Source organism: Tamandua tetradactyla, chromosome 2, assembly GCF_023851605.1.
Source record: "Tamandua tetradactyla isolate mTamTet1 chromosome 2, mTamTet1.pri, whole genome shotgun sequence".
NCBI lineage: Eukaryota > Metazoa > Chordata > Mammalia > Pilosa > Myrmecophagidae > Tamandua > Tamandua tetradactyla.
The window spans coordinates 216,948,751-216,973,925 of NC_135328.1; the positions used below are offsets into that span (position 1 = coordinate 216,948,751).

Consider the following 25,175-nt stretch of genomic DNA (forward strand, 5'->3'; position numbering starts at 1 on the left):
TCTGTCTCATTTTTCATTATGTATTGCTGGAAATCATCCAAGGTGATACTTCCCATCAGTTTTGTTTTAAACATTTGTTAGGTATGCAAAAGAAGAGTATTATTTGTCTCCAGTTTGACAAAAAGTAGAACAAAGACATGCGAATAATGTTACATTTACAGTATCTGCATCCTGAATCACTTCTGTTAGTGCCTTGACCTTTCTAGTCACCATTTGTTCACTTCTACTCTTGGGTTCCCTGTATCCAAGTTGTTCCTGATAAATTATAACTGCTTAAGGAATGTGAGATGAATTAAATTGAACAAATATCTGAGTGTATATTTGTCTGTACAGTTTGAGACAGATCTCAAGCTTCACATAGTTATAGGCCAGTTGTAAAACATTTGCAATAGCAGAGCCAGTGACGACTCAGAAATTGAACCCAAAGTTGTGTGTGGCCTACTGTTTTAGCTCATTGTTCTCACTCTGGGAGCCTCTTTATGTTAAGTGTCAGGTTGGGTATGTAGTTCCAACAGCTACTCAAATTAATGAGAATAGGGAGAGTGTGTGATTTAAAAGAGGATAGAAAAACAGTTTTCTGGACATTTGCACACCAGTGTTTATAGCAGCATTATTTACAATTACTAAGAGATGGAAATAGCCAAAATGTCCATCAACAGATGAGTGGCTAAACAAGCTGTGGAATATACATACGATGGAGTATTATGCAGCTGTAAGACAGAATATAGTTATGAAGCATGTAACAACACTGATGGACCTTAAGGACATTATGCTGAATGAGATTAGCCAGAAACAAAAGGACAAGTACTGTATGGTCTCACTGATATGAACTAATATTAGTGAATGAACTTGGAGTATTTCAGTTAAGAACAAAGACCATAGGAGATAGAAATAGGGTAGATAGTGGGTAATTGGAGCTAAAGGGATACAGATTGTGCAATGGAACTGATTGGAAAAATTCAGAGATGGATAGTACAATACTACCTAACTGTAATACAATAATATTAGAACACTGAATGAAGCTGAATATGAGAATGATAGAGGGTGGAGGCCTAGGGGCACAAATGAAATCAGAAAGAAAGACGATGAAGACTGAGATTGTATAATCTAGGCATGCCTAGAGAGTATAATGATAGTGACTAAATGTACAAATTTAAAAATGTTTTTGCATGAGGAAGAATAAAGGAATGTCAGTACTGCAGGGTGTTGAAAATAAATGGTAATTCATATTTTAAAACTTTAACTTTTATGTGAGACTAAAGCAAAAAAATGTTTGGTACAAAATTTATACTTTGACTAGTGCATTTCCTAATATAATTTATGTGGACAGCTTAATTGAACACCCATAAGTACACGGAAATTTGAGTAGGGCATGAGATTTTGTAGATTTGTCCAGAGTGATGCCCTGATAAATCCCAGAGTGATTTGAACAGTGGATAAAAGTATTTGCAAGGTCCTCTTGGGGGAATGGTGAGAAAGGGGGAAAATTCATCTTCTCCAAGTGAACAATTCCTGATATTCTCACAAGCAATGGGGACAACCAAAGCAATAGGCTGAGCCCTCAATCTTAGGGTTTGTTCATATGAAACTTAACCCCGCAAAGGATAGGCTAAGCCTACTTAAATTAGGCCTAAGAGTCACCCCCAAGAGAACCTCTTATGTTGCTCAGATGTGGCCTCTCTCTGTCAGCCAACATGACAAGCAAACTCACTGCCCTCCCCGTCACTATGTGGGACATGACTCCCAGGGGTGTGAACCTTCCTGGCAATGTGGGACAGAAATCCTAGACTGAGCTGGGAGTCAGCATCAAGGAATTGAGAAAACCTTCTCGACCAAAAGGGGAAAGAGCGAAATGAGACAAAATAAAGTGTCAGTGGCTGAGAGATTCCAAACAGAGTTGAGAGATTATCCTGGAGGTTGTTCTTACGCATTATATAGATAATCACCTTTTGAAGGTGTAATGGAGAGGCTGAAGGGAAGTGCCTGAAAATGTAGAGCTGTATTCCAGTAGCCATGTTTCTTGAAGATGATTGTATAATGATATAGCTTTCACAGTGTGACTGTGTGATTGTGAAAACCTTGTATGTGTTGCTCCTTTTATCTGCCTTATAGGCAGACGAGTAAAACATATGAATTAAAAATAAATAAATAATGGGGGAACAAAGGTCGAAGTAATTTTAGTAGATTGAAATGCTGGTAATCGGTGAGGGGTAGGGGTAGGGGGTATGGTATATACAGATTTTTTTCATTTTATTTCTTTTTCTGGATTGATACAAATGTTCTGAGAGGTGATCATGATAATGAATGCACAACTATGTGATGATATTGTGAGTTATTGATTATATACCAAGAATGGAATGACTGTATAGTATGAATGAAAAATTAAAAAAAAAAACAGTTTTCATTTTCTTCATCTAGTTTATGTACAATGTGATCCTTGGAATGTTCAGAGTGCATAACCGTGCAGAATTTACCTTTTTCCCTCTTTCTTTCAAGTTTGGAGGGAATGGAGCTGAGTAAATGGGCTGGTTTTTGGTATGGTTCTTCCCATTTTAATGTGTAAGACTAGTATATGATCATGACTGCTTAGTGCTGTATGCTGCCACTTAGTACCCTGAGACACTTAAGTAAAATATAAGTTAACTTAGGAAACAAGCAAACTGACTTTCTGAGATCAATTTCTAAGATATTGCATAGGTCAATATAAGAACACAGGAAGTTAAGAAGTGGTGATTTGTGATTATTCATTTTGACAACCATTCCCTTCCCTTAACATAATGCAGGAACTTTACTCTGAGCAATTGAAAGTGAAACCTAAGATGGAATTCGTTTTTTCCTCCTAGCAAATTTTCTGACAACAGTTGAAAGTTGATTCATGTATTTTTCCATACTTTACTTAGCGTATCACCCAGCACTAAAAGCTTGAAGCTTGTTTTTTCGTATTTATTTGCATAGATCCTTTTTAAACCCTGGTGCTGGACAACTTTTTTATTTTCTCAGCATAACCTGGTCATTATTTTTTTGAATGTTGTGTTTAGTCAAGGTCCTGGTTGCCCAGAACTTTTTGGTTCTGCAGGTACTACTATTTTACTGAACATATGTATGAAAGTAGGAAGCACACTTTTCTATAATCTTCGGTTGATTGTCTTAAGAATTTAAAGGAAGAGGGTTTCTTAGTATTTGGCATAGAATTACTTTGGTATTATTAGGTCTAAGTTTATATTTTATTCATTTTTTTTTACATAGAGAACTGATCATGAGTAGTAGCAAGCATTCACAAAAATACAGATCCACAATTGCTTTCAATTCTGAAATCTGAAAAAAAAAAAAATTATGTTAAGTTTGGAACTCATTTAGTGGCCAAACCTGACCTGAACTGATGTGAGGCTATTTGTTTTCTTTTTTTTTTTTTCTTTTTCTTTTTCTTTTTCTTTTTACATGGACAGGCACCGGCAATCAAACCCGGGTCTCTGTCATGGCAGGTAAGAGCTCTGCCTGTTGAGCCTCCGTGGCCTGCCCTATTTGTTTTCTTAATTGAGTTCCCTTTGCATGACTTTGAACACTTTTTACTGCTAAAACAATAATGTGATAGAATATGGGTTATTTCAGATACTGTTGGGCTATAAAATATTATAGTCACTGTAATATTTTTCTAAAATCCAAATAATTCAGAATTCTATAGAACTTCTGTCCCTCATGATTGTGGGTCTGTAAAAGTGATAGTCATGGCATTTAAGGAACAAAACTTATCTGGGCAAAAATTAGTTCAGGCAGATACTTCTTGCTATACACAGGACACAAACTACAAGGGGCTGACACAGAGGTTTGAATCTAATGTGGGTCTAAACTTTGAGCCCATAGGAATTGAGCTGTGCGTTTGGAAGTTTATTTTGGCATTTTTGCTCTCAGGGAGGGTTAACTTTTACTATGTGAACAAGATCCATTCCAAATTTACTTGTCCTGTCAGGATAATCTGCAAGATAATGTTATGTGCTTTCATTTATTTGAAGAGTCTGATCCAAAATCTGCATAGAAACTTAATAAAGTCAGTGAATTTCAGCTCAGATGACTTAACATATATAACCAATTAGACTGTACATTCGTTTAACCCAAGCACCAGTGTCCTCTGTTGAATTAAAATAAGTGGGCCTTAGCTTGTAGAAAGAATTGAGCATAGGGGCATGACTAAGTACATCCCTTTGCTATCTATCCTTTGTTGCTTTTGTATTGTCTGATACCTCATTGCCATTTAATCTGTCTACTTGGTTCTTTTGTAAGAACCACTATCTGGAAAGACAGAGCATACTGGGCTCTACTGTTATGCTGCCACTTCATCTTTGTGGGTTTTTGGTCCATGGGTAAGGCATAAAGCACTTCCTGGACTCTGTTTCCATTTCGGTAAAATGGAAATGGTAAAAGCTATTAAAAATTTTTTTTTTAAGAAAATGTTGGAATGTCAAGGCCCCCCTCCCTAAATCCTGTAAAAATGTTATTTGCAGAAGCAAAACATAAAACTGTTTCCCAAGATGTCTTGATCTTCTACCAGGTAGCCCACCTAACTATCTGGTTGACTGTGTTAACAAATGGAAATGTTAGTAGTGTGGATTCTTTGCTTGAAATTTTGATTAACAGTTTTTGAAATGATACATTTGCTAAGCAGATAAGATAGCTTCTTCATTGACCATAACGAAACGGATCCAACAGTGTTCAATGAATAAAGAAGTGGTATTCATGTGAAACGTGACCTTTCTATGGGCAGAATATTTCAGTGAAAAATCTGAAGGATCTAAATGGGAAAATATATATTTTTTGAGAAGTGGGTTTGGGCTTTTTATCACAAAATGTACCTGTCTCCTATATAGCAATTAGAGTTTGCTGAATTCTTGGTTGTTCCTTCTCCACTTTCCATCCCCTACCTCAGCAAATTTAGTATATTGGACAGTGCCTTTTAAAAATGATACTCCTGACCCCTTCTACATCTATACCCTTTCATTGCTCCCGTTCTCCTTACTTTCCTGTCTCAGGCCATTGAGTTACTGGAGGAAGAAAATAAGGGTAAGTGGAATCCTAGTAAGAATAAAATATTTAATAGTGGTCATTTGAGAGGAGATGGCTTTATCTTCTTTAAATGATTAAGCATTAATTTTCCTGGGGACTAGTTCATTTGCTTCCCCTTGCCAAAAGAATAGTATAATAGTTTTCAGGCTTCTAAAGGAACAGTGAAGAAAGCTTATTGTTTAAAATGTAAAATTTTGTATTGATGTATTGAGAATCTGTCTCTCTGTATGTCTGTCTGTCTCTCTTAGAGCTATGGGATATGGGTGTGTATATGTATCCATTAGTTCCTATGAAATTCTCCTATTTATTCCATTTCTACAGGGTTCCTTCTAATTCTTTCCCTTAGTTTGTAATTCTTTTCTTTAACAGTGAGAAATCTTTTCCATTATCCTTAATCTCTTCCTCCTCCTATTACTGTCCTTGCTTGCTCCCTCACATGGATGCACTTTGACCTCTGTGCCTGGACATCCTCCTACAGGGAAGCCCTCTTCACCCAGCTTGAACTCTGATACTCCATAAGTGAAATTCTTTTTCACCCCACTTATGGACTCCAGCTTCCCAGGCTGGCTGCCGTCTTATGTTGATGCTCTTTACGTTAGTTTGGAAGCTGCAATATACCAGAAACAGAATGGCTTTTAAAATGGGAAATTTAGTAAGGTTACAAGTTTACAATTCTAAATTGTCCGTCCAGGAAAAGATACCTTAATTCAAGAAAGGCTGATGGATCAGGAACACCTCTGTCAGTTGGATAGTCACATGGCTAGATCTGCTGATCCCTTGCTCTTGGGCTCTGATGCCTTCAGCCTGTCTGTTGGGGTTCCTCACTTTGCTTCTGTGGAACTGGCTTTCATCTCTTAGCTTCCCTTGGTTCTCTCCAGGTTCTGGCTTGCTTAACATCTCATGGTGGTGTCTACTGGGCTCCAAGCATCTCCAAAATCCCTATCTCTATTCTCCACATGTCCACATCTATGTCAGCTCTGCTATGAAGTTTTTGTGGACTCTGAGGTTTCTGTGGTTTCTGACTCTTGCCAAAATGTTTCCCCTTTTAAAGGAGTCCAGTAAGCTAATCAAGATCCACCTGGAGTGGGTGGAGCCACATCTCTATCTAATCAAAGGTCACACCCACAGTTGGATGTTTCGCGTCTCTGTGGAGATGATCTGATTAAAAGTTTCCAGGGCGGGCCATGGTGCTCAGCAGGTAAGAATGCTTGCCTGCCATGCCCGAGGACTCAGGTTCGATTCCCGGTGCCTGCCCATGTATTAAAAAAAAAAAAAAAGTTTCCACCAACAGTATCGAGTTAGGATTAAAATATGGCTTTTCTGGTACACATAATACTTTCAAACCGACACACTCTTCTTACCTCTCTCGGGCTTTTTGCACCCCTGCCTCCCATGGGTATCTTCATCATCCTGCCTGAACTTTGATATTTTGTGCTATGTCAGCCTACTACCTATACACCCTTCTAATGCCACTCAGGCTCTGAAACCACATGTGAAGCTGCCATCACGTATGGACACTCTTCTTCCTCTCCTTCCTATCTGACTCCTCATGCTTTTCCCTCCCACCATCCTTGTACCTAAGTCAGTCCCTTATACTGTCTCTAGGATTGAATTGTTCAAGAAGGGAACATGGGGATAAGGTGAAAGGTAATCTTATTTAACTCTCAAAGTGTCCCTGTGTTTAATGCTGTTATTATTCCAATTTTGAAAATATGTAATATTAGGCTTGGAGAAATCCAGAATTTGCCCATGATTGCGCAACTGGCAGGGGCAAGGCTAGAGTTCAATCTCTGATCTTACTCCAGAGGACATGCTTTTTCACTTGTTATTTCATAGACATTCAATATAACTAAAATAGTCAAATTTAGTACATCCAAACCAGTTTTAAGATTTTCAGAACCAGGCTTTCGTAGACTTAGCATTTAATACTTTTGAGTATGAGCATTTAACGCTTTTGAGTATGACCTTGAGGAATCAAATTTGTATGTGTAAAAGGTACATATGTTAAATTTATAATAGCCTGGTATACGGTTATGAATATCCCATAATTTATTCTTACCATTGGACATTTAGGGTTTGCCTAAATTTTTGGGTGTTGTAAATAAATTGTGATAATCTGTTTTACGTAAATCTTTATTCTTCAGCTGAAAAGTTGACAACTTAGAACGCCTTTATTTCAGTTAGTTTGGTTTTGAGATATTTCAAAATTCACTTCTGTTTTCGTGAAATCACGTTTTTTGCTCACCACAGCTCGTGATTGTTGCATAGCTTTTAAGGATGAGCAGTTAGAATTGGAAGTATTTTTGTTTGCTTTTCCTCTGCCATTCATATCTGAACTCTCATACATTTACCTCATATGGCAAATATAGGAGACAGTTGAGAGAGAGTACATGTATATTTGGAAGCAGTCTACGAAAGTTTTAAGAACTTTAATATATTAAGACAGTGAGATTTGATAATTTCAAAAACATCTTGCCAGAAAACATCTACAAATGTCAACTAAAATATAATAAAGCAGCTTTTAAATATAGAGCTGAACTTGTAAGAATTAAGAGAAACTCTAAACTGAAACAGCTGATTCTGCAGCAGCCCATGGTGAGGGGATTGGGTTGGCTTCTGGTCTCATGGTGAGGGGATTGGGTTGGCTCAGAGAAATCCAGAGAAAGAAAGAAAGAAAGAAAGGGTCTTTGGCTTTAACCTCCTGGTACTAGAGGTGTTACATTAATATGAAGGGTTAAAGTGTTGAACTGAGCATCTTATCGAAAGTCATGACCATCAGAGGGCTATTTCCTTGGTAAAAGGGTAAACTGGATAATTTTTCCCTAACTAAAAGGAAGTGACTGGGAAATCGGTCTGTCAGGGTTAGGGGGTCTAGGCCCAAAATAAAGATAAGGAAGAGAGAGGATTCCCTTTACAATTCATAACTTTGGGCCTTCTCCCCATAACAATTGGAGTTTGACTTTACACTCTTGGAAAATATGAGAACTTCTGCATGAGACGATAACAAAAAAAGGGGGTTGAGATCCCAGAACACCTGTAAAATTTCTTTGGTGGGACACACCCTCAGTCAAGACCCCTCAGGATCACCCCAGATAAAAAATACCGGTGAATGCTCAGCTCACAGTAAAAAATCCATATACCATCAACTCAAATCAGATAAAACAAATGGCAGGGTAACATACCTAAAAACTTTAAATACTGAAACTGTCAGAACAGTACTATATAAAGCACTTAAAATATGACTTTTCTTTCCCTCATGTAAACAAGGGAAGCTATCTTAGGCTAATTTGATGGCTCCACAATCATCAGTCCTTGTCTCTGCTATCTTTACCTGTAACTTTTATCTTGTGGCTCACAGTGGCACTTGATTGTCCCTCATCACATCCAGATTTTAGCCTGGAAGAAACAGAAAGAGAGTGAAAAAGGACATACATACCTTCTCTCTTTAAAGACAGTTTTTGTAATTTGCATAGGTTACTTCCTTTTCATCTCATTAGACTAAAAAGAGGGGGGAAACTGGACTGAACACTTTATATGTGAATTCTACCAATATTCCAGAGAACAGAAAAAGATGGTAGGTTCACTGAGTCATTTTAAGAAGATAGTAAAACTTTCATGGCCAAACTATATAAAGATATTATGAAAAAGTAAAATTTATAGATTGTTCTGTTACCAGATTTTGGCTTCGTAGGTTCTTGGCCATGCTGCGAGAAAGAATTTAAGGGCACCGCCCAAAGAGTAATGAGAAAATTTATTGAGGACATGCAGACACACTCTCTCACAAAGACAGGGTAGGAAGGCATAAGGCCATAGACAGTGTGGGCCATTTGCCTTTGTAGATTAGCTTTACTTTCCCCTCCTCCCCCTTCCTTGTTAGTAGATACAGTGCATTTGTGTTGTTTCCACCCTTCTCAGTAGATGACTCACTCAGATGGGGGGTCCTTTGTTTTCATATGGGTCCCACTGTGCCCTCTGTTTGCTCTAAGTGGATAACCCCAGGCAGATTGTCCAGGAAGAACAACCTGCCTGGGGCTAACTAATAAAGTATCAGAGGCAGAGAGAGTTCAAATAGAGTTGAGAGGCTACTCGAGAGGTTGCTGTTAGGCGAGCTTCAAGTTAACCTGCCAACCTCCAACGAAGACCATTCCAGCCAATCCGCAAGAACACCTAGGGCAATATATAAGATTCCACAAGGATTCCATGAACTAGAGTAGCTTTCCAGAAACCTATAACCTCCAGATGGGTCCCTGGTCCAGATAAGTCCTGAAACCTAGCCCAGCCTCTCCAAAACATCAAATAGTTCCATCTCCCTAGCCCATATTAGTGACAGACCCTTCAAATATCAAAAATATAGAACTTCCATAGCCCAAACAACCCTAAAGAAAGGTATGGCAAGAGAATATCATTAGTGCGGGGTGCTGAAAATAGATGGTAATTAATATTTTGAATTTTCAACTTATGTGTGAGACTAAAGCAAAAAATGTTTATTTCGTACAAAATTTATATTTTGACTTGTGTATTTCCTAATATAACTTATGTAAATAGCTTGGTTGAACAACATAAGTACATGGGACCTTGGGTAAGACATGAGATTTTGTTGGTTTGTCCAGAGTGATGCCCCAGTGAATCCCAGAATGATTTGATCAGTGAGCAGAAAAGTATTTGAAAAGTCCCCTTTGGGGAATGGTGAGAACAGGGGAAAATTCAACCTCCCCAAGTTGAATTCTTGATATTCTCACAAGCAGTGTGGACAACTAAAGCTATAGGCTGAGCCCCCAGTCTTTGGGTTTGTTCATATGAAACTTAACCCCACAAAGGATAGGCCTACTTAAAATTAGGCCTAAGTGTCACCCCTAAGAGAACCTCTTTTGTTGCTCAGATGTGGCCTCTCTCTCCAGCCAACACAACAAGCAAACTCACCATCCTCCCCCTGTCTACGTGGGACATGACTCCCAGGGGTGTGGACCTTCCTGGCACCGTGGGACTGAAATCCGAGCATGAACTCGGACTCAGCATCAAGGGATTGAGAGAACCTTCTCAACCAAAAGGGGGAAGAGTGAAATGAGACAAAGTGTCAATGGCTGGAGATTCCAAACAGAGTCCAGAGGTTATCCTGGAGGGTATTCTTATGCATTAAGTAGATAACACCTTGTTATCTAAGAGGAAATGGAGAGGCTGGAGGGAACTGCCTGAAAATGTAGAGCTGTATTCCAGTAGCCATGTTTCTTGAAGATGATTGTATAATGTGTAGCTTTCACAGTGTGACTGTGTGATTGTGAAAACCTTGTGTCTTATGCTCCTTTTATCTACCTTGTCAACAGATGAGTAGAACATACGGAATAAAAATAAATAATAGGGGGAACAAATGCTAAAATAAATTTAGTTTGAAATGCTAGTGATCAATGAAAGGGAGGAGTGAGGGGTATGGTGTATATGAGTTTTTCTTTTCTGTTTTCACTTTATTTTTTCTGTTGTCTTTTTGTTTCTTTTTCTGAATTGAGGCAAATGTTCTGAGAAATGATCAGGATGATGAATCTGCAGCTATGTGATGATATTGTGAATTACTGATTATATATGTAGAATGGAATGATCACATATTGGAAATGTTTGTGTTTCTTTCTGTAATTTTTTTTAATTAATAAAAAATTAAAAAAAAGAAAGGTGTGGCAAGATCAAAGGTGATAGTAAAATTATGCAGTGAAGATAGGACTTTAATGCTGAATCATTAAATTGATATCTGTTTTAGTCTCCAGTATTTTAGAGCAGCTAGAAGTAAAAACCTAATATTGTGAAATAGAAACTCATGTCAAAGTCTGAAATATGTTCTACAACTAATTGTGGTACTGTGTTTTTGAAATGTATAGCTTTTTTGTATATATATATTATTTTTCACACACAAAAAAAGGAAAAAAGGTGATTGTAATGAAAAAAAAATTTAAGCCCTCTAGCTTCCTATATTCTGGAGTAGCTAGAAGGAAAAGTATGAAAGGATCGTATGGTAGCCTGTGACAAACTCTGGGTGGGATCTATCCTGTAACCACTTGTTGAAGAGTACTTTGGGAACTATTGCTTTTTTATTTCTTTGCTTTGTATATATGTTATATTGTACAATAAAAAAAGTTAATAATTTTAAAAATGTCCAATCTAAGGCTTCCAAGGAAAGACACCTTGGTTCAGGAAGGCCGGTGATGTTCAGGGTTTCTCTCTTAGCTGGGAAGGTACATGACAAAACCTGTAGCTTTCTTTTCAGTGGCTTTCCAGGGTCTCTGTCCGTTTCTGTCAGTTTTGGTGTCTCTGGTCGTTCTGAGCGTTTCCCAAAATGGTTCCCTCTTAATGGGCTCCAGTAAGCAACCCTGCCTTGAATGGATGGAGACTATCTCGATGGAAACTATCAGAAAGGTCATACCCAACAATACTGAATGAGGATAAAGAGCATGGCTCTTCTGGGGTATATAGTAGCTTCAAACTGGCATACCATGTGACAGAGGAGCAGAATCAGAAAGTGTCACCTTGAATTGCACATTTTCATGGCCTCAGAACTGTAACTTTGTAAGCTAATAAATTCCTCCCCCCCCCCCTTTTTTTCAAAGAATGCATGTGAGAGAAGGACATGTAGGCACTGTGGCAAGAAAAGAGGGATGAGAGATGAGAGGCCCTGACACTGTGGAGCATCTACTTTCATAGATATTTGTTCCTTTTATAATTTTTATTGACTATTTTACTGCCCTTCCTGTTTCCCTTATCTGTGGAAGGACAACTTTTGGCAATTAATGAATAAAGCTGCTATAAACACTCATGTGCAGGTTTTTGTGTGAACGTAAGTTTTTGCTACCTTTGGTCAAAACCTAGGGGCATGTTTCCTGACTCATATAGGTAGGCCTATGCTTTGCTTTATAAGAAACAGCCATACCATCTTTTGTAAAAAATTTCCAAATCGAGAAAGAGCTAGAAGATGGCGGCTTAGTAAGGCACTTCGTCTTAGTTCCTCCTCCAGAACAACTACTGAAGAACTAGAAACAGTACAGAACAGCTCCTGGAGCCACGACAGAGACCAGACACACAGTGTACCCCATTCTGGAATGGCTGGACCGGCTAAGAGACTCCGCTGCGGTGAGGTCCCCGAGAGGCGCGCGCTTCCCCGGGCCGCGGTGGCTGGCGGCCGGAGACCCTCCCTCCTTCCCGGGCCGGCTGGGAGCTTCGGTTTGGCGGTTCCCCAAGCCGTGGTGGCCGGCGCCCCTCCCCCACGTGCGGTTTCCCAGGCCAGCTGGGAGCCTCGGATTGGCGGTTCCCCAAGCCGCGGTGGCCGGCAACCGGAGCCCCTCCCACACACTCAGCTTCCCGGGCCGGCTGGGAGCCTCGGATCGGCAGTTCCCCAAGCCGCGGCGGCCGGCGACCGGAGCCCTTCCCACACACGTGGCTTCCCGGGCCGGCTGGGAGCCTCGGATCGGCGGTTCCCCAAGCCGCGGTGACCGGAGCCCCTCCCACACACGTGGCTTCCTGGGCCAGCTGGGAACCTCGGATCGGCGGTTTCCCAAGCCGCGGCGGCCGGCAACCAGAGCCCCTCCTACACACTCGGCTTCCCGGCCGGCTGGGAACCTAGGATCAGCAGTTCCCCAAGCCGCGGCGGCCGGCAACTGTAGCCCCTCCCGTGCCGCAGCTTCCCGGGCCGGCTGGGAGCCTCGGCTCGGCGGTTCCCCAAGCCGCGGCGGCCCTCCCACACGTGGCTTCCCAGGCCGGCTGGGAGCCTCAGATCGGCGGTTCCCCAAGCCGCGGCTACCGGAGCCCCTCCCACAAACGTGGCTTCCCGGGCCGGCTGGGAGACTCGGATCTGTGGTCCCCCAACCCACGGTGGCCGGTGCCCCTCCCCCACAGGTGACTTCCCGGAGGGAAAGGAAAGAGTCTCCAACAGTAGTAGCGACTGAATCCAACCTAACACCAATAATGGCATTAATGAACAACTTCTGACTACTAAAAATAGGCCCTCAGCTCAGGTGAAACTGATCAAGGTGGAAGTCGCTGATTGGGCTAACTGAAAAAGAGGAAAGGGGGCAAAACAGAGCCTTCTGCGGCTGTTTCTACGGAGGCTTGGTTGCCTCTGGGCTCAGCGCTGGGATTACACAGTTGCAACTGCACCGAACACAGAAAGAGGCTGCTTTCAGGGCTCTCTACCACCTAAACCTTCCCTGCAGGAGGGGTGAAACACACTCAGGTGGAATCCCTATCTCAAGGAATTCAGATCCCAGGACTTCACAATTTGAAGCCATTAAAACCAACCTACAACCTTTCCTCTGTCTCCACCACACACCCAGCAGCGAGAGTCTTCCAAAGTTAAAGGAGCCACAACATCTTTTGATGGTGGGACCCGCAGACAGACAAGCACCACATACTGGGCAGGATAAGAAAAACAGAGCCCAGAGACTTCACAGGAAAGTCTTTAAACCTGCTGGGTCCCACACTCAGGGAAATCTGATTAAATGCCCAGAAACCAGCAAAAAATAACATATCACACCAGGAAAATTGAAGATATGGCACAGTCAAAGGAACAAACCAATAGCTCAAATGAGATACATGAGCTGAGAAAACTAATTCTGAATATACGAACAGAAATGGAAAACCTCTTCAAAAACCAAATCAATAAATTGAGGAAGGACACGAAGAAGGCATGGGATGAACAAAAAGAAGAAATGGAAAGTCTGAAAAAACAAATTACAGAACTTACGGGAATGAAAGATACAGTTGAAGAGATAAAAAACAATGGAAACCTACAATGGTAGATTTAAAGAGACAGAGGCTAGAATTAGTGAACTGGAGGATGGAACATCTGAAATTCAAAAAGAAACAGAAACTATAGGGAAAAGAATGGAAAAATTTCAGCAGGGGCTCAGGGAACTGAATGATAATATGAAGCGCACAGATATACGTGTTGTGGGTGTCCCGGAAGGAGAAGAGAAGGGAAAAGGAGGAGAAAAACTAATGGAAGATATTATCACTGAAAATTTCCCAACTCTTATGAAAGACCTAAAATTACAGATCCAAGAAGTGCAGCACACCCAAAGAGAATAGACCCAAATAGGCGTTCTCCAAGACACTTACTAGTTAGAATGTCAGAGGTCAAAGAGAAAGAGAGGATCTTGAAAGCAGCAAGAGAAAAACAATCCATCACATACAAGGGAAACCCAATAAGACTATGTGTAGATTTCTCAGCAGAAACCATGGAGGCTAGAAGACAGTGGGATGATATATTTAAATTACTAAAAGAGAAAAACTGCCAACCAAGACTTCTATATCCAGTAAAATTGTCCTTCAAAAATGGGGGAGAAATTAAAGCATTTTGAGACAAAAAGTCACTGAGAGAATTTGTGACCAAGAGACCAGCTCTGCAAGAAATACTAAAGGGAGCACTAGAGTCAGATACGAAAAGACAGAAGAGAAAGGTATGGAGAAGAGTGTAGAAAGAAGGAAAATCAGATATGATATATATAATACAAAAGACAAAATGGTAGAGGAAAGTACCAAACAGTAATAACACTAAATGTTAATGGACTGAATTCCCCAATCAAAAGACATAGACTGGCAGAATGGATTAAAAACAGGATCCTTCTATATGCTGTCTACAGGAAACACATCTTAGACCCAAAGATAAACATAGGTTGAAAGTGAAAGGTTGGGAAAAGATATTTCATGCAAATAATAACCAGAAAAGAGGAGGAGTAGCTATACTAATATCCAACAAATTAGACTTCAAATGTATAACAGTTAAAAGAGGCAAAGAAGGGTACTATCTACTAATAAAAGGAACAATTAAACAAGAAGACATAACAATCATAAATATTTACTCACCAAATCAGAATGCCCCAAAATACGTGAGGAATACACTGCAAACACTGAAAAGGGAAATAGACACATCTACCATAATAGTTGGAGACTTCAATTCCCCACTCTCATCAACGGACAGAACATCTAGACAGAGGATCAATAAAAAAACAGAGAATTTGAATATTACAATAAATGAGCTAGACTTAACAGACATTTATAGGACATTACACCCCACAACAGCAGGATACACCTTTTTCTCAAGTGCTCATGGATCATTCTCAAAGATAGACCATATGCTGGGTCACAAAGCAAGTCTCAACAAATTTTAAAAGATTGAAATCATACAAAACACTTTCTCAGATCATAAGGGAATGAAGTTGGAAATCAATAATAGGCAGAGTGCCAGAAAATTCACAAATATGTGGAGGCTCAACAACACACTCTTCAACAACCAGTGGGTCAAGGAAGAAATTACAAGAGAAATTAGTAAATATCTCGAGGCGAATGAAAATGAAAACACAACATATCAAAACCTGTGGGATGCAGCAAAGGCAGTGCTAAGAGGGAAATTTATTGCCCTAAATGCCTATATCAGAAGAGAAGAAAAGGCAAAAATTCAGGAATTAACTGTCCACTTGGAAGAACTGGAGAAAGAACAGCAAACTAACCCCAAAGCAAGCAAAAGGAAAGAAATCACAAAGATTAGAGCAGAAATAAATGAAATTGAGAACGTGAAAACAATAGAGAAAATCAATAAGACCAGAAGTTGGTTCTATGAGAAAATCAATAAGATTGATGGGCCCTTAGCAAGATTTACAAAAAGAAGAAGAGAGAGAACGCAAATAAATAAGATCAGAAATGGAAGAGGATACATAACTACTGACCTCACAGAAATAAAGGAGGTAATAACAGGATACTATGAACAACTTTACGCTAATAAATACAACAATGTAGATTAAATGGACAAGTTCCTAGAAAGGCATGAACAACCAACTTTGACTCAAGAAGAAATAGGTGACCGCAACAAACCAATCACAAGTAAAGAAATTGAATCAGTCATTCAAAAGCTTCCCAAAAAGAAAAGTCCAGGACCAGACGGCTTCACATGTGAATTCTACCAAGCATTCCGAAAGAATTAGTACCAACTCTGCTCAAACTCTTCAAAAAAATTGAAGAGGAGGGAAAGCTACCTAATTCATTCTATGAAGCCAGCATCACCCTCATACCAAAACCAGGCAAAGATATTACAAAAAAAGAAAACTACAGACCAATCTCTCTAATGAATATAGATGCAAAAATCCTCAACAAACTTCTAGCAAATCGAATCCAGCAACACATTAAAAGAATTATACATCATGACCAAGTAGGATTCATCCCAGGTATGCAAGGATGGTTCAACATAAGAAAATCAATTAATGTAATACACCATATCAACAAATCAAAGCAGAAAAATCACATGATCATCTCCATTGATGCAGAGAAGGCATTTGACAAGATTCAACATCCTTTCCTGTTGTAAACACTTCAAATATAGGAATACAAGAGAACTTCCTTAAAATGATAGAGGGAATATATGAAAAACCCACAGCTAATATCCTCAATGGGGAAAAATTGAAAACTTTCCCCCTAAGATCAGGAACAAGACAAGGATGTCCATTATCACTACTATTATTCAACATTGTGTTGGAGGTTCTAGCCAGAGCAATTAGACAAGTAAAAGAAATACAAGGCATCAAAATTGGAAAGGAAGAAGTAAAACTATCACTGTTTGCAGATGATATGATACTATACGTAGAAAACCCTGAAAAATCCACAGCTAAACTACTAGAGCTAATAAATGAGTACAGCAAAGTAGCAGGTCACAAGATCAACATTCAAAAATCTGTAGTGTTTCTATACCCTAGTAATGAACAAGCTGAGGGGGAAATCAAGAAACGAATTCTATTTACAATTTCAACTAAAAGAATAAAATACCTAGGAATAAATTTAACTAAAGAGACAAAAGACCTATACAAAGAAAACTACAAAAAGCTGTTAAAAGAAATCACAGAAGACCTAAATAGATGGAAGGGCATACCGTGTTCATGGATTGGAAGACAAAATATAATTAAGATATCAATCCTACCTAAATTGATTTACAGATTCAATGCAATACCAATCAAAATCTCAACAATTTATTTTTCAGAAACAGAAAAACCAATAAGCAAATTGGCATAAAGATATATATATCAACCAATGGAATCGAATAGAGTGCTCAGATATAGACCCTCTCATCTATGGACATTTGATCTTTGATAAGGCAGTCAAGCCAACTCACCTGGGACAGAACAGTCTCTTCAATAAATGGTGCCTAGAGAACTGGATATCCATAAGTAAAAGAATGAAAGAAGACCCGTATCTCGTATCTCAAAAATTAACTCAAAATGGATCAAAGATCTAAACATTAGGTCTAAGACCATAAAACAGTTAGAGGAAAATGTAGGGAGATATCTTACGAATCTTACAACTGGAGGCAGTTTTATGGACCTTAAACCTAAAGCAAGAGCACTGAAGAAAGAAATAAATAAATGGGAGCTCCTCAAAATTAAACACTTTTGTGCATCAAAGAACTTCATCAAGAAAGTAGAAAGACAGCCTACACATGGGAGACAATATTTGGAAACGACATATCAGATAAAGGTCTAGTATCCAGAATTTATAAAGAGATTGTTCAACTCAACAACAAAAAGACAGCCAACCCAATTACAAAATGGGATAAAGACTTGAACAGACACCTACCAGAAGAAGAAATACGGATGGCCAAGAGGCACATGAAGAGATGCTCAATGTCCCTGGCCATTAGAGAAATGCAAATCAAAACCACAATGAGATATCATCTCACACCCACCAGAATGGCCATTATCAACAAAACAGAAAATGACAAGTGCTGGAGAGGATGCGGAGAAAGAGGCACACTTATCCACTGTTGGTGGGAATCTCAAATGGTGCAACCACTGTGGAAGGCAGTTTGGCGGTTCCTCAAAATGCTGAGTATAGAATTGCCATATGACCCAGCAATACCATTGCTAGGTATCTACTCAGAGGACTTAAAGGCAAAGACACAAATGGACATTTGCACACCAGTGTTTATAGCAGCGTTATTTACAATTGCAAAGAGATGGAAACAGCCAAAATGTCCATCAACAGGCGAGTGGCTAAACAAACTGTGGTATATACATACGATGGAATGTTATGCAGCTTTAAGACAGAATAAACTTATGAAGCATGTAATAATATGGATGGACCTAGAGAACATTATGCTGAGTGAGACTAGCCACAAACTAAAGGACAAATACTGTATGGTCCCACTGATGTGAACTGACATTCGAGAATAAACTTGGAATATGTCATTGGTTACAGAGACCATCAGGAGTTAGAAATAGGGTAAGATATTGGGTAATTGGAGCTGAAGGGATACAGACTGTGCAACAGGACTGGATACAAAATCTCAAAAATGGACAGCACAATACTACCTAATTGTAATGTAATTATGTTAAAACACTGAATGAAGCTGCATCTGAGCTATAGTTTTGTTTTGTTTTTTATATATATATTTTTTGTATTTTTTATTTTCATTTTTTCTCTATATTATCATTTTATTTCCTTTTCTGTTGCCTTGCTCTTTCTTTTTCTAAATCGATGCAAATGTACTAAGAAATGATGATCATACATCTATGTGATGATATTAAGAATTACTGATTGAATATGTAGAATGGAATGATTTCTAAATGTCGTGTTAGTTAATTTTTTTTAATTAATAAAAAAAAAATTGCCAAACCATCTTCTAAAGTGGCTAAACCATTTTTCATTCCCACTAGCAATAAGTGAGAATTTTTTTTTTTTTTTAAGTGAGAATTTTTGTTGTACCACTTCATGGTCTGCATTTGATATTGTCAGTCTTTTGGATTTTAGCCATTCTAATAAGTGTATAGTGGTGTGTCATGTTTGTCTTAATTGGCATTTCCCTAATGAGATATGATATTGAGTGTCTTTTCATTTCATTTGTCTTCTGTGTAACTTTCTTGTTTGGTGAGGTGTCTTTTCAGCTCTGCCCATTTTTCATTCAGGTTGTTTGTTTTCTTGTTATGTTTTAAATGTTCTTTGTGCATTTTGGATACAAGTTCTTAGATGTCTGTTTTGCAAATATTTTCTCCCAGTTTGTGGTTTTTCTCTTCATTCTTTTAACAGTGTCTTTACCAGAACAGAAGTTTTAAATTTTAATGATGTCCAACTGATCGAGGATGTTTTTTTTTGTCAGTTTTGCTTTAATTTTCTTTTTTGTAAATAAAGCATTTTAAATATTTTTCTATTTCTGGTACGTAGAACACTACAAAATCAAACCTCAGAAACTTCCATTTTACAGCTCTTGTTTTTTCCCTTGTCAGGCTGTAAGGACCCAGCACCTAGGCCCTGTCCCCTCCTCCATTTTGAGAACAGGTCACATAGCTACCTACATGACTGGGACAGACATTAGAGGTCAAGAAATGTAAAACCTCTCTCCCCTAATAATCAAATCTCACGAGAGTCTGCTGAAACTCCATTGTAACCAAGTCTTAATGAGACTGTTAAACTTTATGAGTTGTTCCTAGGCATTCCTCTTTCTCTTTACTTTGGGCAGAGTGCAGACTTTCATTTCCCAACTGGCTGCCTTTGGGAAAGTCTTCCTCCTGACTGTACGCTCCTAGTTAAATTCACGGATAGTCTTCTGTCTATTGTGTTCTTTGTTCTTGGGGTTGTGTTGGCTGGAACATTTGGCGAGCCAGCCAAGAGACCAAAGAACTGCTGGCTGTGGAGAGCATGGGTCTGGGGAAGGAGGTCTCTGTGGGGGTAATCCCGGATTGGTGTTCTTCCTTGTTCACCCGCTTGCTTGACCATGCTGCAGGTTGTTGGCCATTGTGTGCAGTGCAGCCAGCTATGGCCGCCCATCTCAAGGAAGACAAATGTAGAAGCTGTTGCAGTGGACTATTTCAGAAAGAAATCAGCACATTTGGAGGATGCATTGAATAAGGGACTGCCTTGTAGATAAGAGTTTAGAGATATTAGCATGGCAGTATACTAAAGTAAAAGGTTGTGTTCTGACTTCCCCTGAGTGGGACCTGTAGATACTTACCTGATAATGGAAAGGAGAAGAAAAGAAATTTGAGAGGCATACACCTTTGTATCCCACATTTCCAAAGCTTGCCTCTTGACTACGAGAAATTAACACTCAGTTCTTTAGTATTCCTTAAATAGAGCCAGTTAACCCATTTGCGCTCTCACTTGGGAAGGAGCACTAAGGATTTTCTTCAACTCTCATGAAGTTATTCACATAGCCTCACCATCTGCCATGAACTCGTAGGAATGGATTTGGCTAAAGGGAAACATGTAATTCTATTTTATGTTGATGATGTCATGTTAACCACTAACTATTTTCCAGAACTAGGGAAAAAAACCTCAGACTTGTTGCTATTTCATTTTAACAGTCGGGGATGGAGTATTGATCATGATGGACTGCATTGCCTTGGGTGCCCTGTCAAATTTTTGATATTGTGTGGTTGAAAAAGGCAAAATTTATTCTTTTTATAGTAATTGGTGAGATACTGTAATAGTTAGGCTTAGGTGTCATGTTGACCAGGTGATGGTGCCCAGTTCTGTTGCTGTGGACTTTAGTCATCAGCATGTGAAATTCATCTGTGGCTGATTATATCTGCAGTCGGCTAAGGCAAGTGGCTTCTGCAATGAGTTGCATTTAATTTGATCAGCTGGATGCTTAAAAGGAAATTTCAGAAGAAAAAGAAGCTCAGAACCAGACATTTGGAGATGCAGAAGGGAAGTACCCCAAAGAAGGCCATTTGAACCCAGAAGCCAAGAGGGAAGGCCAACAGGTGTCGCTGTGTGCCTTCCCATGTGACAAGAGAAACCTAGAGAAAAGCCAGCTGCCTTTCCTCCAAAGAACTGTAAATTTGTAACTAAATAAATCCTCTTTATAAAAGCCATTCATTTCTGATGTATTATATAACTGCTGCATTAGCAAACTAAAATAGTACAGGGTTTTCCTATGTTGCACATGTCAAAACACCTAATGGTTTTCTTGGGATTGTTGGGATATTGGAAACCTTTTCCATTCTTCTGTCAACCAAACTGTTAAAACCTGTGCATGTTTTGATTAGGAAAAGCTATCCCTGGAATAGCCTCCCAGCAGGCTGCCTTTAAAAAAGCCAAATGGATCAATACACTGGCTCAGACTTTGTGGGGGGTGGACATAGATATGCCTTGTGAATTAGATATGGTCAGTACCAGTACTGGCTTTGGGCTATGCTTGTGGCAGAGGCAACAGGCAAAATAAGTTAAAAGAGCTGAATGGCAGTGCAGTCCCTTAGGAAAACAACTGTATGCTGCCTATAATGCCTTACTACAAGTTATAAAATTAACTCAGAAATGTCCTATGAAATTAAGAACCGCCATCCCTATGCATGGGTATATACAGGACCCTTCACTAAGCCTCACTCTGGTACTGCACATTTGAGCACATTAATGAAATGGAAAGCTTATCTGATACAGCACAGCATTTTGAACAACAGCCCCATAAGTGCAAAAATGCATGATATCCTGAGACCAGGGACAGTATCCTCACCAGACAACCGCTGAAGGAAGCCGTGGATGCCTACCCCTCCTTTCCACTGTGATGTTCAAGAATATATCATGTTGGCAGCAAGCAGATATTCTGAGACGAGTTTCCGATGTGGAAGAACATTTGCCCCTCCCTGATGATCCTCCTGAGGTGTAGCTGTCTCTGTACCCACCATTGATGGATGTGGCAGTATAATTAAGTCTGCCTGGTATACTGATGGATCAGCACATGGGCAGCTTGTCTCCTGGATGGCAGTAGCCGTGCAAGCTAGTATGAACACTCTATGGTCGGAATCTGGACTAAGCAAAGCACCCAGTGGGTTGAATTAAGGGATGTGTGGGTGGTCATTGTTCACGAACCAGAAGATGCGTTAACTATTTGTGCTGACAGTTGGGTAATGTATGGGGACCTGACAATGTGGATGGGCATGTGGAAATAAGAGCAGTGGATTGTGATTGGCTGCCCCTTATGGGGAAAAGAGATATGAGAAGACATCTGGACTACCTGTCACAATCAAAAGGTAACTGTTTCATGTCTCTGCCTTTAACATTGATTCTTTACCTGGCAGTATTGAAGCAGCTACTTGAGCAAAAAATTTGTAGCCTCGTTGCATGAGGCTGTTGAATGGTTGCATAAAAAGACAAGACACCAAGGATACCACACTCTATGGAGACTGGCACAGCAACTCCAGCTGCCCATAACCAGACTGCAATTGAAGGAAGTCATGCATGCCTACCCCTCCTGTCTGCTGTGATGCACAAGAATGCTTTATATCAGCTGTGAGCAGATTCCAATCACCACTTGGCAGGTAGATTATACTTTGACCCCTTTCCTTATCTGGAAGTGCAAAATATACTTTTTTAGCCATAGATATGAGCACTGGACTGATGTTGGCTTTCCCAGAAGGGAAACTAACCAGAGAGCTACAGTACTTAGCTTAGAAAAGCTCAGTGCGTTCTTTGGAGTCTCCACACATGTGGACTATGATGGGGACCCCCTTTATAGGACAACTAACCCAAGCCTGAGCTACTGAATATGACATCTTATACACATTTCATTTGCTTGTAACCCTACAGCAGCTGGGTTAATTGAAACGATGAATGGGCTTTTAATAGAGCAATTAAAAGGTAATAAGCAGTCTCTGCAGCAGGGTGGGCATGCTATATGTATCTGGCCCTCACCAGCCTCAGTTCATGGCCCCAAGCATCTGCTCCTGCCCTGCTGATGGTAGGGCCCATGCAGGCACTATAAATTCAGGTAAAAGGACCAGCAAGACTACAGCCAAAATGAGGTAATGAATGTAACTTGCTCTTGCCTGTGCCACAAGTATTTGAAATTGGGGAAAATAAGGTTGATTGGCTGTGATCCTGGCCAATGCAGCTGTGCTGGTTGGAATTCTTAGGTCCCTTGGGTATTGGGCTTGTGCAAAATTTAAATATTAGACCACAATTTATACACAGAATACCTGAACTTATATATGTAACTCACCCAGGACCCCCCATACCCCAAGGCACAGTATGTATGTCTCTCTGGATATTTATTGTGCCCAGGCTAACTGTGGATTTGACCCCAAGTAAACTCACTGTAATTGCAGAAGAGAAAAGCATGGTATCTGTATATGGATGGAAATTTAGCTTGTATTCTCTTTGTCGTTAACTTCGTAGCAAATACCTTTCTGCAATAGGTTTCTGAAGTAAACTGCATGTACAGTAGATCTCACTGTTAATTGTGCACTGAACTGGCACTGTTGCTTGTTACCAGCCTTCCTTGGACGGTGACCCCTGTGAATTGCACTCTTTAGAATACCCTACTGGCCTGGCAGAATTCAGCATATCAGAAACATCTGGAAGAGAATGTTCTTAGGACTGAAATTACTGGTTTATCAGTAGTCTCACTTTGTGTAGTTATCTCTGTGTAGGAAACTCCTAATGTTCTGCTGTCTCTTATAATGTTAATGCAATGTCTGTTTTCTGGTCAATGTAGTCTGTTGTGTGGGTTGAATTATAAGTACCCAGGGCCTGGACCCCACCCCCACCTCCTTTTTGAGAGCAAGTCACAGCCACCTACATGACTGGGACAGACTTTAAAGATCAAAGAATGTAAACCTCCCTTCTCCTAATAACCTGATCTCATGAGAGTCAGCTGAAACTTCATTATAACCAAGTCTCATGAAACTGTTAAACTTTATAAGCCATTCTTGGACACACCTCTCTCTCTTTTTCTCTCTCAGTTTTGGTTTTCGGCTTCAGATTTGCTAGCTGCCAGAATGCAACATACCAGAAAAGGAATGTGGTTTTTAAAAATGGGAATTTAAAGAAGTTGCTAGTTACAGTTCTAAGGCCAAGAAAATGTCCCAATTAAAGCAAGTCTATAAAAATGTCCAAATTAAGGCATCCAGGAAAGAGATACCTGGTTCAAATAGGCCAATGAAGTTCAGGGTTTCTTTCTCCATTGGAAAGTCATGTGGCAAATGTGGCAACGTCGACTAGCTTCCTCTCCAGGCCTCTTGCTTCATGAAATTCCCTGGTGGTGTTCTCTTTCTTCACCTCCAGAGGTTGCTGGCTGGTGGACTCTGTGGTTCTCTCATCATTCTGTTCATTCTGTTGTGGTTCTGTAACTCTCTCCTCATTCTCAAAATGTCTCCTCTTTTATAGGATTCCAAATCAAGACCCACGTAAAATGAGTGGGGACACATCTCCATCTAATCAAGTTTAGTACCCACAGTTGATTAAGTCACATCTCCGTGGAGATAACCTAATCAAGTTTCCAGCTTATAGTGCTGAATAAGGATTAGAAGAAACCATTGCTTCCACAAGATTGATTAGGATCAAAACGTGGCTTTTCTAGGGTACTTAAGTCCTTTCAGACTGGCACAGGTTCATCTCCCAACTGACTACCATTGGGAAAATCTTCCTTCTGTCTGTAAGCCCTTAATTAAACTGAGGGGTAATCTTCTGTCTAGTGTGTTCTTTGATCTCAGGGTTGTGCTGGACTGGAACATAGACATAAATCTCAGCTTGCAAAAATTAAGGTTTATTTTTAATTTTGGAAAGAATCCATTAGTTTAATATTAAAGGTATATTCATTTCACTTTTCATCTCTCCTTTAAGCAATTCTGAAGTATCCCTTATCTGTTGTTAACTAGATTCAAATTTTATTTACAAAAAACAAAAAAGACTTAATAATTTTGTTGTAGCCTTTATATAAAAGGTAGATTATAACCAGTACCCAGTTAAGGGATCAACATGAGAAGAAAGGAAAGGCTAGGATCCAGAGATAAATCCAGTGTCCGGGGATCTTCTGGGAAGACCCTAGCAGTATGCCACAGGTGGAAGCGCTAGGGCAACTCAACTGTGTTGGTTTCTGTGCATATCCTGGCAGAAGTGCAGGCTGTAGGTTAGTGAAATGTGGTAAGTAAAATGTGGTGTCAGGATGAGGTCCAGGGTGGCTATCAGCCTCAGTGTTCAAGAGGACATGGAGGAAACAGGTCATGGAAACTTTAAGTGCTGAATAGAGTACCAGCATATACAATTATCCTTTCCACATGACAGCTTTCCCATTGTGTTTTCAATATATCATAGGTTGGTATAAGAAATTAAATGGGAATTTGGAGGCAGTTTTGCAGAAGCTGAAGATGACATGAAGGTCAGCA

General features: G+C 39.8%; 1 protein-coding gene across 8 annotated transcripts in view; it reads left to right on the top strand.

The window, feature by feature from the left end:
* RERE (arginine-glutamic acid dipeptide repeats) overlaps window positions 1-25,175 on the top strand; it is a 636,739-nt gene that overhangs the window by 381,738 nt on the left and 229,826 nt on the right. The gene's annotated exons all lie outside the window — the stretch shown is intronic.